Genomic DNA, 17,173 nt, shown 5'->3' with positions numbered 1-17,173 from the left:
TCCGGACACCCATTCGACCTCCCATCCATCCCCTCATCCACCAGTCACCTGCTCTCACTGCACTGTTCCCATCCCCCCAGCCACCCGTCTTGACCTGCAGTCACACATCCACGCACACAACTGCCTCGCTTGCCCAGCCACCCGCATCGCCCAACACAGCTCCACCCAGCGGTCCATCCACGCTGCCGTTCCCTCCCCACCCGCCCAGCCCTGCGTCCCTCCAGCCCGTCCACCAGGCGCCCGCTGTCATCTACACTCAAGCCCCTCTAAGTCGTCTCATTGCACTTCAGATAAACTTCTAGTGTCGGCTCCAAACATTTGCAGCACCTACAAGGCACACAGCAATTTTATGAGGTTTACAGATATTTGACTCATTCACTCCCCTTAACAACCTTTTAAGACGCCATGTTGCAGATGAGCTAAATGAAGCTCAGAGAGAGAATGTGACTTGTCCAAAGTCACATTTGGTGAGTCGCCTTTCCTAATCTGGTTCCCACTCTCCTGTCCAGCCTCATCTTTCTTCCTTCCTTCCTTCCTTCCTTCCTTCCTTCCTTCCTTCCTTCCTTCCTTCCTTCCTTCCTTCCTTCCTCTTTCTTTCTTTCTTTCTTTCTTTCTTTCTTTCTTTCTCTCTCTCTTTCTCTCTCTTTCTTTCTTTCTTTCTTTCTTTCTTTCTTTCTTTCTTTCTTTCTTTCTTTCTTCCTCCCTTCCTCCTTTCTTTCTTTCTCTTTCTTTCTTTCTCTCTCTCTCTTTCTTTCTTTCTTTCTTTCTTTCTTTCTTTCTTTCTTTCTTTCTTTCTTTCTTTCTTCCTTCCTCCTTTCTTTCTTTCTTTCTTTCTTTCTTTCTTTCTTTCTTTCTTTCTCTCTTTCTTTCTCTCTTTCCTCCCTTCCTCCCTTCTTTCTTTCTTTCTTTCTTTCTTTCTTTCTTCCTCCCTTCTTCATTTCTTTCTTTCTTTCTTTCTTTCTTTCCTCCCTTCCTCCCTTCCTCCCTTCTTCCCTTCCTCCTTTCCTCCTTTCCTCCTTTCCTCCTTTCTTTCTTTCTTTCTTTCTTTCTTTCTTTCTCTCTTTCTTTCTCTCTTCTTTCTTTCTCTCTTTCCTCCCTTCCTCCCTTCTTTCTTTCTTTCTTTCTTCTCCCTTCTTCATTTCTTTCTTTCTTTCTTTCTTTCTTTCTTTCTTTCTTTCTTTCTTTCTTTCTTTCTTTCTTTCTTTCCTCCCTTCCTCCCTTCCTCCCTTCCTCCTTTCCTCCTTTCCTCCTTTCTTTCTTTCTTTCTTTCTTTCTTTCTTTCTTTCTTTCTTTCTTTCCTTTCCTTCCTTCCTTCCTTCCTTCCTTCCTTCTTTCCTTCCTTCCTTCCTTCCTTCCTTCCTTCCTTCCTTCCTTCCTTCCTTCCTTCCTTCCTTCCTTCCTTCTTTCTTTCTTTCTTTCTTTCTTTCTTTCTTTCTTTCTTTCTTTCTTTCTTTCTTTCTTTCTTTCTTTCTTTCTTTCTTTCTTTCTTTCTTTCACCATTTTTGCCCTGGGTCTGGATTGTTTTCCTCTGTGCTAGTCACTCTGGCCTTTTATCATCCTTCTTCAGTTCCTCCTGCTACAGGGCCTTTGGCCTTTGCTCATGCTACTTCCTCTACCTGGATTGCTCTCCTTCCTCTCTCTTCCTGCCCACTTAATTTCTACGCCTACTTCGAAGCTCAGGTCAAGCCTGACTCCCTTGGAGAGCTGACGAGGTCCAACCCCCGGGGACTCTCACCCAACTTCGTGACCTATGCTTAGAGCGTTCACAGCTGCAGCTTCACGTTGCTTATGCGATTTGCTTTTGATCTGCCACTTGTGAAGGGCTCCCTATGTGCCAGTCACTGTTCTGAGGTCTTTACCTTCCTAACTCATGTAATCTTTACGAGGTCCTAACGAGGCAGGCACTGCTACTATTCTCATTTTGCACATTTGGTGTGAGCTGCGGAGACAGCAGAGGGTGCCACAGGAGGGAGGTGCAAGGAAGGCACTTGCCTGTCCCGGGGCTGTAGCGGTCGTATTGGAAAAGGGGCCGATGTTCTTCAGAGTTCAGCAGACCTAGGGCCAAATCCTGGCCCTACCACCTTTGAGCTCAGTGACCCAGGCAGATCACATTGCCTGTCTGAGCCTCAGTTTCCCCATCTGTGGCACCACCATTGCTTAGTTGTGTGTCCTTGCAAATCAGTTCTCATCTCTAGTCTCAATTGCCTCATCTATAAGATGGGGTTGGTCTGAGGTTTAAGAGAGGCAGTGCAGGTGCCGTGGTGCACGGGCCTGTGTCGAGGTGAGTTCCCCAGGAAGCAGACTTGGAGAAGGGGCTGAGGGAGCAGGAAGTTTGTAGGGAGTGCTCTCAGGATCAGCACTGCGGGGGTGGGAGGGAAGCAGGACTGGGCAGCGGGAGATGCTGGGCTGCCATGCCGTCCCCACGAAGGGCTCAGCCCACCACAAGGGGCGCTCTGCAGTAGTGCTGACCTTCAATGCTGTCCCAAATTGGGGTAAGGGAGCTGAACCTTTACACCCTCTGCATCGGATGCAGGCTACCTTCCAGAAAGGGGCTTGTCCTGGGGCTGGACAGCTCTCTTCAGCCAAGGGCAGTCTCTGGAGAGGGCCGACAGCTGGCAGCTCTCTGAGCAGCTGGGAGTGGAGAAATAAATCCTGCAGTTCTGAAGAGGAACCTGGGTGGCCCATCCGGGGTCCTACCACAGTGTGGGACACCAAGCACGGGCTTAATAAATATTACTTGTCATTGTCGTCATTTGTTTGACATTTGTGGAAACTGAGGCCCAGAGAAGGAATGTAATGTGGCCAGGACCACCTGGCAAGCAAGCGGGAGACCCAGGGCAGCAGCCCCTAGCTTTCTTATTCTAGAACTTTAACCAGCACATCTTGCTGTCTCTAAACTTTGTAAACTTCCATGAATGTGTGAGCAGTTAATATTAAGGGGGAAAGAAGGTACGGTTGATTTTCTTAAGACTTCGTGGTTAGAAGCTACTGTGGTGTGAATGTTTGTCCCCTCCAAAACTCGTGTCAAAAGTAGATTGCCATTGTAACAGTATGGTAACAGTATTGGGAGAGGGAATGAGGCCATAAGGGCTCTACCCTCACAGGTGGGATTCAAGCCCTCATAAAAGAGCAGGTTTGGGCTGAGCACAGTGGTTCACACCTGTACTCCCAGTGCTTTGGGAGACCAAGGTGGGAGGATCACTTGAGCCCAGGAGTTCAAGACCAGCCTGGACAACATAATGAAACCCTGTTTCTACAAAAAAAAAAATTAATAATAATAATAAAAATCACCTGGGCAAGGTGGTGCACACCTGTAGTCTTAGCTATTCAGGAGGATCCCTTGAGCCCAGGAGTTCGGGGTTCCAGCCTGGCCAACAGAGTGAGACCTTATCTCTTAAACAAACAAACAAACAGAAAAGACCAAGAAGAATGAGTTTGGCCCCTTTCACCTCTTGGCCCTCCTGCCTTCTGCGATCTGAGGATCCAGCCTTCCTCTCCTTCCAGAGAACGAAGTGTGCAAAGTGTCATCTTGGAGGAAGAGAATGGCCTCACCGGACATCGCACGTGCTGGTGCCTTGACCTTAGACTTCCCGGCCTCCGGAGTTGTTGGCCAGGACATTTCTGTTGGTGTCTGTTAGCCAGCCCGTTGTCACAGCAGCACAGATGGTCAGAGCCAGGCTTCTGACCAGGTGATCGTATAATTTAGTGTCTAAACCCGGACACTTTTATGAGTAAAAGGGAGCACTTTTTAGAAATAAAACTTTTATGTTGGGATAATTTTAGATTTACAAAGTTGCAAAGATAGTACAAAAAGTTCCCATGTCCTCTCTGCCCCTTCTGTTAACATCTTACATTGCCATAATGCATTCGTCACAACAAACACTGGCACGTTACTGTTCACTGACCTCCAGACTGCACTCGAATTTCACTAGTTTTTCCACTAATGTCCTTTTGCTATTCCAGGGTCCCATGTCGGATCCCACGTTGCATTAAGTTGTCAGGCCTCCTGGGTCTCCTCTGGTCTGTGATCGTTTCTCATTCTTTCCTTGTTTTTTTACGACTTTGACAGTTTTGAAGAGTACTGGTCAGATATTTTGTAGAATGTCCCTCCGTTTGGGTTTGTCTGCTGTGTTTCTTTTCTCACTTTGTCACCCAGGCTGGAGTGCAGTGGCATGATCATAGCTCACTGAAATCTCAAATGCTTGGGTGAGGAAAACCCTCCTGCCCAGCCTCCTGAGTAGCTGGGCCTATAGATGCATGCCACCATGCCCAGCTAATTTTTTTTTTTTTTTTTAGATATTTTGTAGAGACATGGTCTTGCTATGTTGCCAGGCTGGTCTTGAACTCCTGACCTCAAGTGATCCTCTTACCTTGGCCTCCCAAAGTGCTGGGATTATAGGCCTGAGCTACCACGCCCAGCCAGGAAATGTCTACATATATTATTTGAAATTCTTCTGTGTGGAAGATTTGCCCCTTCTTCCAAAGGGAACATTTTTAATAATTGTACCAAATGTATATGGGCACAACAGGTGTAAGCCTGGAGTGTCCTGGGCCACCCTGGGACAGGGCAGAGCAAAGTAGGTAAGAGCTTAGGCTCGTGGTTCAGAAGACTGTGAACTGGAACTCTGGCTCTTCTACTAAATAGCTGTGTGACCTTGCCCAAGTTGCTTCACCACTCTGAACCTGGGATCCTCTTTCCTGATAGGGCTGTCAGAAGGAGTAGATGAGCTAATGCTTATAAAATGCTTGGCCCTGCGACAGCCAGCAGTAAAAACAATCCTTGCTATCATCTAACAGTGTTAGATTTTTTTTTTTTTATTTCGGCATATTATGGGGGTACAGATTTTAAGGTTTCAATAAATGCCCATTTCCCCCCCTCCTCCCAAAAGTCTGAGTCTCCATCATGACCATCCCCCAGATGGTGCGCATCTCACTCATTATGTATGTATATACCCGCCCCCCTCCCCCCTCCCACCTGCACAATACTCTATTACTGTAGTACCTATGTGTCCACTTAGGTGCTGCTCAGTTAATACCAGTTTGCTGGAGAATATATCTGGTGCTTGTTTTTCCATTCTTGGGATACTTCACTTAGTAGTATGGGTTCCAGCTCTAACCAGGAAAATATAAGATGTGCTATATCACCATTGCTTCTTAGAGCTGAATAGTACTCCATGGTATACATATACCACATTTTATTAATCCATTCTTGGATTGATGGGCACTTGGGCTGTTTCCACAGCCTTGCAATTATGAATTGTGCTGCTATAAACATTCGAGTGCAGGTGTCTTTTTTGTAGAGTGTCATTGGAAAAATATGGAACGCTTCACGAATTTTCGTGTCATCCTTGCGCAGGGGCCATGCTAATCTTCTCTGTATCGTTCCAATTTTAGTATATGTGCTGCCGAAGCGAGCACTAACAGTGTTAGATTTTAAAGGTGAGGAAATGGAAGTTTGGGGAGAAGGAAGGATGCCCCCTTACTTTCCCCTCCCTCCTTGTCGTGCCTGCCGAACTTGAACGTGGCGGTGTTGAGCTCCCACTGTGAAGGCCGCCAGGCTCTCGGCTGGGAATTGAGCCAATGGAGCCAGAAGCTGGCGTCCAGCCTCCTCCACTGGATGATGCTGTGTGGGTGCTCGGGCAGATTTGGAGTCCCCGTGTGCATGCGGAAGGAGTCCTGTGTGCCCAGGGGGCTGGTGCCATGGGGACAGGGCGCTGCTTGGCTCGGTTTCCAGCTCAGGCTGAATTCCCAATTAAGGGAATTTTGGGGTCAGGAGGAAAAGCAGGATGTGGCCTTGTTCCTCGTACCAACTTCCCTCTCCTGGGGCTTTGTGAGCTGGCTGGCTGCAGCGGGACAGGCAGCAGCCCTGCAGCCACCAGCCGCCTGGCACCCAGGCAGGGCTGGCATTTGTCCCCACTGTGGGACTTAGGTGGAACTTGTCAGCCCAGAGACTACTAAGAATAGGACATCTTTCCCAGGAGAAGGGAGAAAGCTGAGACAGCTCTTCCTTCTGAAACAGGCAATGGACTGGAAGAGATGCCTGGCCTGTGCTGTCGAACGTGGCAGCCCCTGGCCGCACGTGCTGCTGGGCGCTGGGCATGCGCCGGTCCGGGTGGGGACGGGCGGCGGGTGTGACACTCACGCCGGATTGTGAAGACCTTGTAGGAAAAGAATGTACAGGAACCTGTGAATAATTCTTAAAATATTGATTACATATCAAAATGATTACATTTTAGATATACTGGGTTAGAGAAAACGTATTCTTGAAATTGATCTCACCTGTTTCTTCTTGCATTTTTTAATTCCGTTACCAGAACATTTAAAAATGACATATGTGACTCGTGTTATATTTGTATTGGACAGCGTGGCTGTAGACGCATTCAGGGCCCTCAGGATAGTCCAGTTCCTTCCCGGATCATACGGGGAAACTGAGGTGCGGAAAGGGATAAAGAGATACCCACAGCCACTAAGTGATCGAGGAGGTACCAGATTCACGGTTTCTGGTTTTGTGGCTAAGAACTCTTGTCGTAACGCCTTTTAAGGTCGTGGATCCTGGATTGTGGAGGGAAGCTGGGATGTTAGGGGAGGTGCCCAAACTTTGCTGGTTGTCATGCCAACGCCTGATAAATGGCCCTCTTCCAGGAGGAGCACAGTCAGTAGTGAGGAGTGAGGCTTTGGCAGCTGTGCCTCTTGCTCTATCTCATCTTCTCTCCAGACCTCGGTCCCCTCGTGTCTGAAAGGAGGTCCACCTTGAAGTGTTTTCATGAGGGTTAAAGCAGAGTCCGTACACGAAGCACTCAGCACAGGGCTGGCAAGTAGGAAGCACTCAATAAATGTTGGCCGCTGTGGCCATTGCCTAGTATTCTAGTATTGTCGTTGTGCCACCAGGGCAGAGTTTAGGGCTGGCCTGGAGGAGTTCTCAGCCGCCCCAGGGGCTGAGGTTCAGAACATCTCAGGTTTTATACCAGGATGGCATCTCTGAACTGGCCTGTCTTCTCCCCCCCACCCTCATCCCACCTCCACCTCCATCTCTTCCCCCCCTGGCCCTGGGAACTCCCAAGCTGAGTGCAGGTTGGAGTTGGTTTTGCCAGGAGCTCTCTTGCAGGCGGGTGGATTTCTCCGGTGAGCTAAGAGAATGCATGTCTACCGTGGCTGAGAGCTTGGGCCGTGGCATTGGATGGACCCAAGTTTGAATCTGGATTCAGCCTCTTACAAGCTGTGTGACTTTAGGCAAATGATCTCACCTCTCTGGGGCTCACTTTCCTTTTCGGTCAAATGGGAATTATATTAATTATATTAATTCCTCCCTCGAAGTGTTGCTGAAGAGAGTAAAATAAACAGTTGAAGGCATGCAAGGAGGTGCAAGCTGTTCTTTTGGATCATGTAGCATTCTGTGCTGACCCAAGAGTCTCCCCGGAGAAGGAAATCACCCCAGGGAAGACCCTCCCTGTCTTGCAGTTCCTGCAGCTGTGCATCCCCAACTGTCATCTTCTGCGTGACTTTCAGTGTTTGCTACATCCATGTACCACTTCTACTTACCTTCTTCATCTTTAAACCAACTTACTTAAACATACTTGGGTATGTACTTAGGTAAATTTATTGAAAAGGAAGACTTTCTAATCACTGTTATAAATGGGAAACCAATATCACAGGGAGTTCTGAAAAGAGAACAATGTTATTGAAGTCTGAGGTCAAACTATTGATGGCCAAAGGCACTGAGCCTGAAGTCTATTTTCTTTTTGTTAAAAAGAAACACTCGGCTGGGTGCAGTGGTTCACGCCTGTAATCTGAGCACTTTGGGAGGCCACGGCAGGAGGATTGCTTGAGGCCAGGAGTTCAAGATCAGCCTAGGCAACGTAGCCAGAACCCATCTCAACAAAAAGTAAAATACAAAATTAACTGGGTGTGGTGGCACACACCTGTAGTCCCAGCTACCTGGGAGGCTGAGGCAGGAGGATTGCATGAGCCCAGGAGTTTGAGGTTGCTGTGAGCTAGGCTGACGCCACGGCACTCTAGCACATTAACTGCTGTATGAGTTGTATTTAACTCATGCTAGTTTTGAGCCTGGGGCCTCGTGAAGCATATGTAATTTACAGGTCTCTGTCTTGGGAGCTGTGTGGAATATTTTTCAAGTTGCACATACACAGAGAAAACAATAAAAAATAACACTATTTTCATTAAAGTAGAAAGCATCATTTTGTTTTTGCAGTTTTTATTCTATTTTTATAATAAAACTGTGGCCCCGAGGAAAAAATATTTTATTTCCAGTGTGGCAGTTAATGTGCTAGCCCAGGGAACAGAGTGACTGTCTCAAAAAAGAAAAAAAAAGAGAGAGACATTGGCAAGAGATCGACTAGTATGAAAAAGCTGCAGGCACCTAACCGAGGCTTTTTCCTTGACAAAAGAGAAGGATGGATTTGGTGCCATTTGAAGCCATGACTTCTCACTGCCAACACTCATTTCCAGCACCGCCACGGGATGCGGGTCACCCAGAGGGACGAGGATCTAGTCCAAGGGAGAGTCTTGGCAATTGCCCATGTTTGAGCCTGTTTATTTAGTTTTAATGTAACAAGCATTCATATAGTCCTTATTTCTGGGAGCCAGGCATGATTCTAAGTACCATGCGTATATTGACTTATTTTATCCTAAAAATAACCCTGTAAGGAAAGTACTGTTACTCTCATTTTACAGATGGAAAAACTGAGGCACAGATAGGGTAAGTGTCTCAACTAGGACATAGCTGAGTAGGAAGCCAGGTGACCTGGTTCTAGAACGCTCTTAACCGTGCATGATCTGACCTTTGGTCGGTTTTCTTTCACGAACCTCGAGTAGTGTTTACTCTGTGCTGGCTCGTGCTGGGGCACCCAGGGGTGAATGAGTGTGGTCAGCATCCTCCAGGGCCCCCCCTCCGCAGCCTTGTGGTGAAGCCAGGCGGGACTGGACGCAGTCAGTGGTCAGTGGACGCAGCAGAGGGAGGAATGACCTGCAAGCGGTGGGGCCCGGAGCAAAGAGTACCTACGTGTCCCTGGGGAGGTCTGGGGACACTCCCTGCAGGGGCCAGGCTGGGAGTTTGCCAGGTGGAGAAGTGGAGGCCAAGGTCGTCCCAGGTAGAGGAATGAGAATGTGCAAAGGCATGGAGGTAGGAATTTGCATGGTGTATTTTGGGAGCATGAGTCACTGAGAATGCCGGGGTGGGTGGGGGAAGATTAGAGATTAGGCAGGGGAGGTGGCCTGGGGCCGGGTTAGGACGGGCTTTGAGTGCCGGGTGAAGCATGTTACAAACTAAAATATTAGGGGGCCCAGGCAGGTAGCAGGCCTGTGTCCTCCTGGCTAGAGGGTGGTGGGACCTTGGGGACCTGGTCTCGGCAAGCCCCCTGGGAAGGGGCTGCCACCTTCTCTCTGCCCTGTAGGAGCGTGGATTCAGTGCTAGCCCAGCTCTCGATGTTTCAAGAGAAACTGGAGATTTGCATTTCGGCATAAGATCTTTGTTTTTTGACTTTTTTATTGAAAACATCCAGTATGTATAAAAATAGACTGGTATAATGAATACCCATTTACTCATTAACTGGACTTAACAATTGATAGCAATTTTGCCATATTTGCTTCTTTGATATCTAATTTTTTTTTTCTGAAAAAGCCTAAAGTAATTCACCTCAAAGTACTTTCAAGTGCACCTGTGGAACATAAGGGCATTTCCTACATAAGCCTTAAAGCCATCATCGTACCTAACAGAGATCAACGGCAATTCATTATGCGTTATTTCTTCCTCCAAAATTTATTCAATATGTCTCATATCTCATTGGTTCCAAGAAAGAGTTCTCTTCTCGTGGCTTTAATTTGCACTTCCCTGAGGACTAATGATGTTGAGCATCTTTTCTTATGCTTGTGGGTTATTCGTATGTCTTCTTTGGAGAAGTATCTATTCAAATCCTTTGCTCATTTTTAGATTGGGTTACAGTTGGCCCTCCATATCTGTGGGTCCCACACCTGCAGATTCAGCCAACCACTGATCAAAAATATTTGAATTGCATAAAAAAAATCATACAAATTTTAAAATGCAGTATAACAACTATTTACATAGCATTTGCATTGTATTAGGTATTTTAAGTCATCTAGAGATGATTTAAAATATATGGGAGGATGTATGCAAATTATATGCAAATATGCCATTTTATATAGGGACTCGAGCAGCCACAGAATTTGGTGTCTGAGGGGGTGCAGATACCAAGGGACAACTGTATTTGTCTTTTTATTATCGAGTTGTAATATATTACAACTGGATACAAGTCCTGTATCAGAGATATGGTTTGCAAATATTTTTTCCCATTCTGTGGGATGTCTTTCCACTTTCTTGATGGCATCCTTGGAAACACGAAAGTTTTTTATTTTGACGAAGTCCAGTTTATCTGTGTGTTCTTGTGTTGCCTGTGATTTTGGTGTCAGGCCTAAGAAAACATCCTCTAATACAAAATCTACTCCTACTGGTTAGGAGAAGAATAAAAAAATGAAAAAAACAAAATGAAATCTATTCCCGTATTTTTTTTCTAAGCATTTTTATAGTTTTACCTCTTACATTGAAGTCTACGATTCATTCTGAGTTAATTTTTGTACATGGTGTGGAATCTAATTTCATTCTTTGGCTTGTGGATGTCCAAGTTATCCCAGCACTATTTGTTGAAAAGTCTATTCTTACCCCATTGAGTTGTCTAGACACCCTTGTTGAAAATTAATTGGTCATAAATGTGAGAGTTCATTTCCGGATTCTCAGTTCTATTCTGTTGTATGTCCGTCCTTATGCCCGGTGCTGGTCTTGATTAGTGTAGCTTCGTATTAAACTCTGAAACTGGGAATTGTGAGTCCTCCAACTTGGTTCTTTTTCAAGATTATCTTGGGTATTTTGAGTCCCTTGCATTTCCACATGGATTTTAGCATCAGCTTGTCAATTTCTGTAGGAATGAAAAAGGCAGCTAGAATTTTGATAGGGATCTCTGTTGACTCTGTGGATCAATTTGGGGAACACTCTCATTTTAACAATTTTAAGTTTTCCAATCTGTGAACATGGAGCACCTTTCTATTTATTTAGGTCTTTAATTTCTTTCAGTGATGTTTTGTTGTCAGTGTACAATTTTTTTGTTAAATTTATTCTGAAGTGTTTTATTCTTTTTGCTGCTATTATAAATGGAATTGTTTTCTTAATTTCATTTTCAGATTGAGAGCTATATCCTAAGTCTCTCTTAATCTAGAGTCATCCTCCTCCCATTTTTAATGACATACAGGACATCTTCTGGATTTGTCGGGTTAATTCCTTATGGTGCTATTTAACTTGTTGCTCGCTTTCCTGTACTTATTGTAAATTCTACCCATAACAGATTCAGGGTCAACTTTTCTGGCATGAAAACTTAATAAATGGTTTTGTATACTTGATTATTGTATCACTTCAGGAGGCATATAATGCCTGGCTGGTATGAATCTTCCAATTCTTAAGTACTTTGCATAACAAATCAGGGGAACTTGGTTTGGGAGCAGGGGCGAGGCACAGAGAGGAGATGGAGGAGGTGAAGAGGGTGCAGAAAACGGAAGTCAGAACAACAGAGAGTGACAGGGAGCAACAGAGAAGCAGGGAGAGAGACCTAGAACGTCTTTACTATACCCTAAAGCTCTCTCATCTGTGCATGAAAATCCACCAACACGGGAAGGTGGATATGCACATGCGTGCACACACACGTGCATGTGCACAAATATTATGTAGGCCAAATAAATCATGCATGTGCTCTGTGCTGCCCCTGGGTCCCCTTTGGCTTGCTCTCTCTAAGCAGTGGGTGGGCCCTGGAGCTCGGAGTGGCCAACTCAGGTGGGCAGGACCCTTCTGGCTATCTCTCCAGTGACAGTGAGGGGTCACACAGCAGGGGCCAGGTTGTAGGTAGGGGTGGGTCAGGGAGGAACCTGCCACCGGGATTTGGGGAGATTACAGAGACTTGAAATGTGACAGGGCCATTGAGTGGGGAGGAGGGGCCTGGTGGCACCAGTAGGAGGCTGGCCAGCAGCTTGGGGTAGAGTTGGTCAAATTATCCTTTTTGTATTCTTTTCTTTTTTTCTAACTGGAGAATTCATGTATTAAATTCTTACAGGTAGAATTGCTGGGTTAAAAAAGAACATACATTTCAATGGTCAGAACCCCAGTGTTGAGTGTAGAGGTGGCACTCTGCCCAGTGCTGGGTCAGGGGCCTTGCAGGTGTAGAGACACGCATGCCGTAGACTGGGGGTTTGGAGAGGTGCCCAGAGCAGACGGGCAGAGAAGGGCAGTGACGAACCCAAGGTCGTGCAGCTCCTCAGAGGGCAGCTGGGGTCGCCTTCGCCCTGCACGTTCTTCCTCTGTGCATCCAGGACCTTGGCAGCAGGTGGGAGAGAAACCGAGAATCCTTTGTTTCCTTGTCACCGCATCCCCTGCTAGGGGAAGCCCCTTGAGTTGGAAACAGAGGCAGGCACGCAGAGCAGAAGGGGCCTGGGCTGGCCCCGGCTCAGCCCCTGTTTGCAGTTAACACCTCGCAGCCTCAGCTGCCTTGAGGGTCCCGGGGAATCTCAGATCACAATGGCCAGCGTTCTTAGATGGCATTTATTGAGGACTCAGTACATAGCAGGCACTGTTGTAAGTGTCCAGCTGAATTAGCTCATCTAATTCTGAAGCACATGTCCATAGTCACATAGCTTGTAAGTGACAGAGCTGAGGTTCTGACCCCAAGTCTATGTTCCAAGCCACTCACCTACTCTGCCACATCAGATACACTGAGCTTCTCTTTTTCTCTTTCTTTTTCTTTTTTTTTTTTACATTCTTCTAAACAACATACTTGTCCTTAAAATTTAAGGAAAGTCAGAATAAATGAAAAATAAAAAGTAATAAAACCGCTCACCTGTGTCCACCCCAGTTGCACCTGTGAAATAACCATTGTTAACAGTTCACTTACAGACATCTTCCATTTACCTATTCTGGTTGTGTTCTTCATAACTAGGGCTGCCTACATGAATGTTTTTCAACTTTTCGATGTAATATTTTTGAGATCTTTTCAAATCTGTGCACGTAGATCTGCCTCGCTCTCTGTCACAGCTGTGTACCGGCCTGCAGAGTGGTGGTGCCATGATTTCTTTAACCAGATCTCTCTTGCTGGAGCTGGAAACCATTTCACATTGTCATGATGACAGGCGAGGCTGCAGTGGACAGCCCTGGACACAGACCTTCAGTCATGTGGTTGGGCAAAGGGATGGCTGAGCCAAGGCATTGTGTCCCATCGGGGACATTCAAGCATCGTTGGAATACATTGGACATATAATGCCAGTCCACCTGGGTCTCTGCCTGCCATTGTCTGTCGAAATGCAGATTTCGTGTTCTCCCAGCAAGGTCCACAGCACCCTTGAGTGCATTAACACAAACAAATAATTCATTCACCTCTGTCCGGTGTCTCACCCCAACCCTCTAACAAATGTTCAACAGTATTTAAAGAATAATCGTTGCAGGGAACATACAGATCATCATTTATGTGTTAAAGTCCTACAAGTGGAATTGCTGGGTCAAAAAGAATGTGCATTGTAATTATCAGAATCCCAGTTAACTCCTAAAAGGGTTGCCCCAAATTTAAACCCTTTCTGCCACCAACAGCATGCAAGAGAACAGTTTTCCTCACACCCTCGCTGCCAGCAGTCTTTGCATCTTTGCCAAGTTGTTTTAAGACAGTCAGGTGTTCGGGGAACCTGGCAACCACCTTCAACACCCCTCTGAACAACCACCCAGACCCACAGAGCCAAAGTTTGCCCTCGTTCTCGCTGTTTCTGGCTCACCTCCTGCGATTCCTGGACGAGAGGTTCCATGGAGCGGGTTAAACTCCCTGAGGATGGGCTTGAAATGGTGGAAAGGCCCCTGGGCCCGGGCTCCTGCCGTTATCACATCCCTCCTTTGCGAATGGCCAGATGGACAAGATCCCTTTGCGCTCAGATGAGAATGGAATTTCCTGAGTTGTCAGAGCTGGATTCTCGCGACATACACGAGACAGCTGTGACTCCCAGGCTGAGTGGTCTGGGGAGAGAGAGAAGGGCTCGCCGGGGTCCCTGGCAGCAGGGGGATGTTAGCACTACGGGGACAATGTGTTTGGGCTGATCAGGCCTTCCAAGCTTGGAGAGCAGAGAACTAGAGAGAGGACCCAGGGTGTCCCCATCGGTCCTCAGAAAGAGCAGGCCAGAGCTGGAAGGCACCTTAGGGAGGCTGAATCTGCTCATTTCACAGATGAAGAAACTGAGGCCTCCCTGGAAAGGGGCAGAGACCCAGCCAGGGTTGCGCAGTGAGCCTGGGCCAGAGCAGAGAGGCGTGTGGCCAGAAGGCCGGGTGAGGGAGGTCACATTTCATAAATCCAATGGGAAGGGGACAGGGTTCTGCGAGGTGGAAACGTGTGTTTTATCTCCTCCACCCCCAGCCCTATAAACCGTGCTCAGGGTCCAGCGCCGGAACCTTTCCAGCTTTACTTTTTAGCCTAAATAGACTCAGAGAACGGACAGGCACACGACACCCTGCACCTTTGGGAGAAAATGCGCCTCCCCTCAAATGCAAGAGAGTCCCCACCTCCCAGTGAGGCCCGTGCTTGGCCCCAATTCTGGCCCCTGAGCTGAGTGCCAGAGACTCAGGGGTCAGTGCTGGAAGGGCCGGGACACAGAATGCCGGAATGACAGTAATAACGAGAATGCTGGTGGCCGTGCAGGGTGAGTGTTTGAAGCTCGGACTGCGGTCAGGCGGCCTGGGCTCTAGTCCTGCACTGTTACTGGCCTTGATGGCTTTGGTCAAGCGACGTCCCCCTAAGCCTCCTGTACCTCCAGGTCTTCATCTCCAAGCTGAGGGCCCTGGGGGAGCCTGCCTCATGGGCACACGAGAGGATCGGGTGGCCGTTCACAACCGGGAAGAGCTCAGGGCAGCGCCTGGCTCAGAGCGGGCCCTCTCCCAGCGCCCCCTCCCAGGCTCCGCGCTGGGGTCCTTTCTGTGCGTCGTTTCATTCACCGCTCGTGAAGGAGGTGCTGCTCGTTATACTAACCCATGTCACAGAGGAGGAGGCCAGTCCCAACTCACAGTGACGGACCCAGCCCGGCTTCAGAGTCTCTGCTCCGGATTCCACCCTCCCACCCGGGGCGGGAAGAGGAGGTCTCTCAGCTCCAGCGTTTCCTGTCACCCTCCTGCCAGCTGATGTTCCGAGCCTAGACCTTGGTGCCCGCCATCCTTTTGCGTGGCAGAGCGTTGAGACGCTGAGAGGGGAGACTGGGGACCTGAGGTCCAAATCCCACCCTGTTACTTGCCCACCGCTGTCCTCATTTGCAGAATGGGGACAGCGACAGCCCTGCCCGCAGGGTTATGGCGAGGACTGGATGAGGTGACGTGTGTAAAGGGCTTTGCACGGCCGTGGCGCTCGGCAGGCGCTTGATAAGTGGGGAGCATGGCCAGTCCGATCACCGTCTGTCTTACCCGGAGGCCGAGGCCAGTGGAACTTGGGGAGGCCAGCGGGCTCCTTCTCCAAGCGTCATTCTTCCCCAAGTGCCGTGTGGCTCCCTGGCTTTCCAAAGCCTAGTCCAGCTTCCACTGGACTTCCTAAGCCCATACCAGCAAGTCTCTGCCTTTGGGAGGGGAGTTAAAAATAAAGCCAGTCTTCACATCCTTCAAGTAAACACCCAGCTCTCTAAAAATAGTGCCCTCCCAATAGGTCTTTGGAGCCAGGCCGGGCTCGAGGGCTGGAAGTCAGCGGGGCTGGTCCTCGCAGCTAGGCACAACCCGGCTGAGCCCTGCCGCCCTCTGCTGCCTGCCGAGCCTCTGCTCCCGAGGGGAGCCAGGCGCCCCGTCTGTCTCCAGCCCCTTCTCTCTCTCCACTGCCACCAGCCCAGTGCTGGCCACCGGCTGCTCACGCCCCACCACAGGCGTCCCTCACTGGCTCTTCCTGCCCTGTGCTCTTCTACACACAGCCCCAGCTTTTAAAATGTTAGCCTGCCCACGCCACTCTGGTCTACCAAACTAACTTTTTTTTTTTTAAGAGATAGAGTCTCACTCTGTTGCCCAGGCTGGAGTGCAGTGGCCTGATCAGAGCTCACAGCAACCTTGAACTCCTGAGCTCAAGGGATCCTCCAGCCGCAGCCTCCTGAATAGCTGGGACTACAGGCATGCGTCACCACCACGCCTGGCTAAATTTTTTATATTTGTGTATTGATGGGATCTCGAACTCCTGGCCTCAAGTGATCCTCCCACCTTGGCCTTCCAAAGTGCTAGGATTACAGGCATGAGCCAGCACACTGACTCTGATGTACGAAGCTCGCATGGAGCCCTTAGTTTGGGTTCCTGCAGAAGCAGAGCATGAGAGGAGGGTTCGGGCACAGGTCGTGTATTTGGGAGGTGACACCAGGAAGGGGGAGGAGGGAGGGAGAGGGCGCAGAGAGTGAGGGAGGGAAGGACGAGCCAGTGCAAGTGGGTGCCATTGTGACGTGGCTGCAGATCACGGGGACTGGGTCCTGCTGGGACCTCTGTACCCCTAGGATTGTCCACCTGAAGGATGGGCGTGGCCTCTGGTGCCTCAGTCTCGGAGCGTTTCTGCTGGGACAGACCTCCCTCCACTTCCGGTTGTGCTTGCCTTGGGGCGAGGGTGAGAGGCCTCCTGCAGATGAGCAGGCTCCAGGCAGGGTGGACAGCTGTGCTTGGGTGGGACCCCAACAGCGCTGGGTACGTCCGGCCTTATGTGGAGCTGCCTCCACAGTTGTGGTGAGACTGGGGGGAGCAGAGGAGAGGTGTCGCCGGCCCCAGGGCTGCCTGCTTTTAGGAGAAACTCCAGATTCCCTACTTTGGCCCCCAGGACACTTCCTGTCTGGCTCCATTTACGCCACCAGCCCTGTCTCATGCCACCCTCGATGCCACTCACCTTCAGTCGGTTCCTCCAAAGCACCATTCTCTTTCCTGCCTACAGCCCTTTGCACAGGCTGTTCCCTTTGCCTGAAATGCTTTTCCTTTACTTCTGCTCTCTCACTGTCACCTGCTCGCTCATCTGGCCTCACTCAGCTCAAATGTTCCTTCCTCAGGGAAGCTCTGAGTCCCCTCCAGGCCGGGTCCCCTGTTTTATGTGCCCCTGACGCCCCAGCCCCAGGTACCTGGCATGGCACCTGGCAG

General features: G+C 48.9%; 1 protein-coding gene and 1 non-coding gene across 2 annotated transcripts in view; one reads left to right on the top strand and one right to left on the bottom strand.

Annotated features, from left to right (window-relative positions):
• The window catches only part of JPH2 (junctophilin 2), a 71,415-nt gene that overhangs the window by 24,598 nt on the left and 29,644 nt on the right, over nt 1–17,173 (top strand). The window lies entirely within an intron of this gene.
• LOC142861437 (U6 spliceosomal RNA) lies at nt 5,312–5,418 on the bottom strand. The gene has a single exon (XR_012912667.1). It is a non-coding gene; the product is annotated as a U6 spliceosomal RNA (small nuclear RNA).

The sequence above is a fragment of the Microcebus murinus genome, chromosome 16 (genome assembly GCF_040939455.1).
Source record: "Microcebus murinus isolate Inina chromosome 16, M.murinus_Inina_mat1.0, whole genome shotgun sequence".
Classification (NCBI taxonomy): domain Eukaryota; kingdom Metazoa; phylum Chordata; class Mammalia; order Primates; family Cheirogaleidae; genus Microcebus; species Microcebus murinus.
Note: the sequence above shows the minus strand (reverse complement) of the source record. Positions and strands in the feature narration are given on the sequence as shown.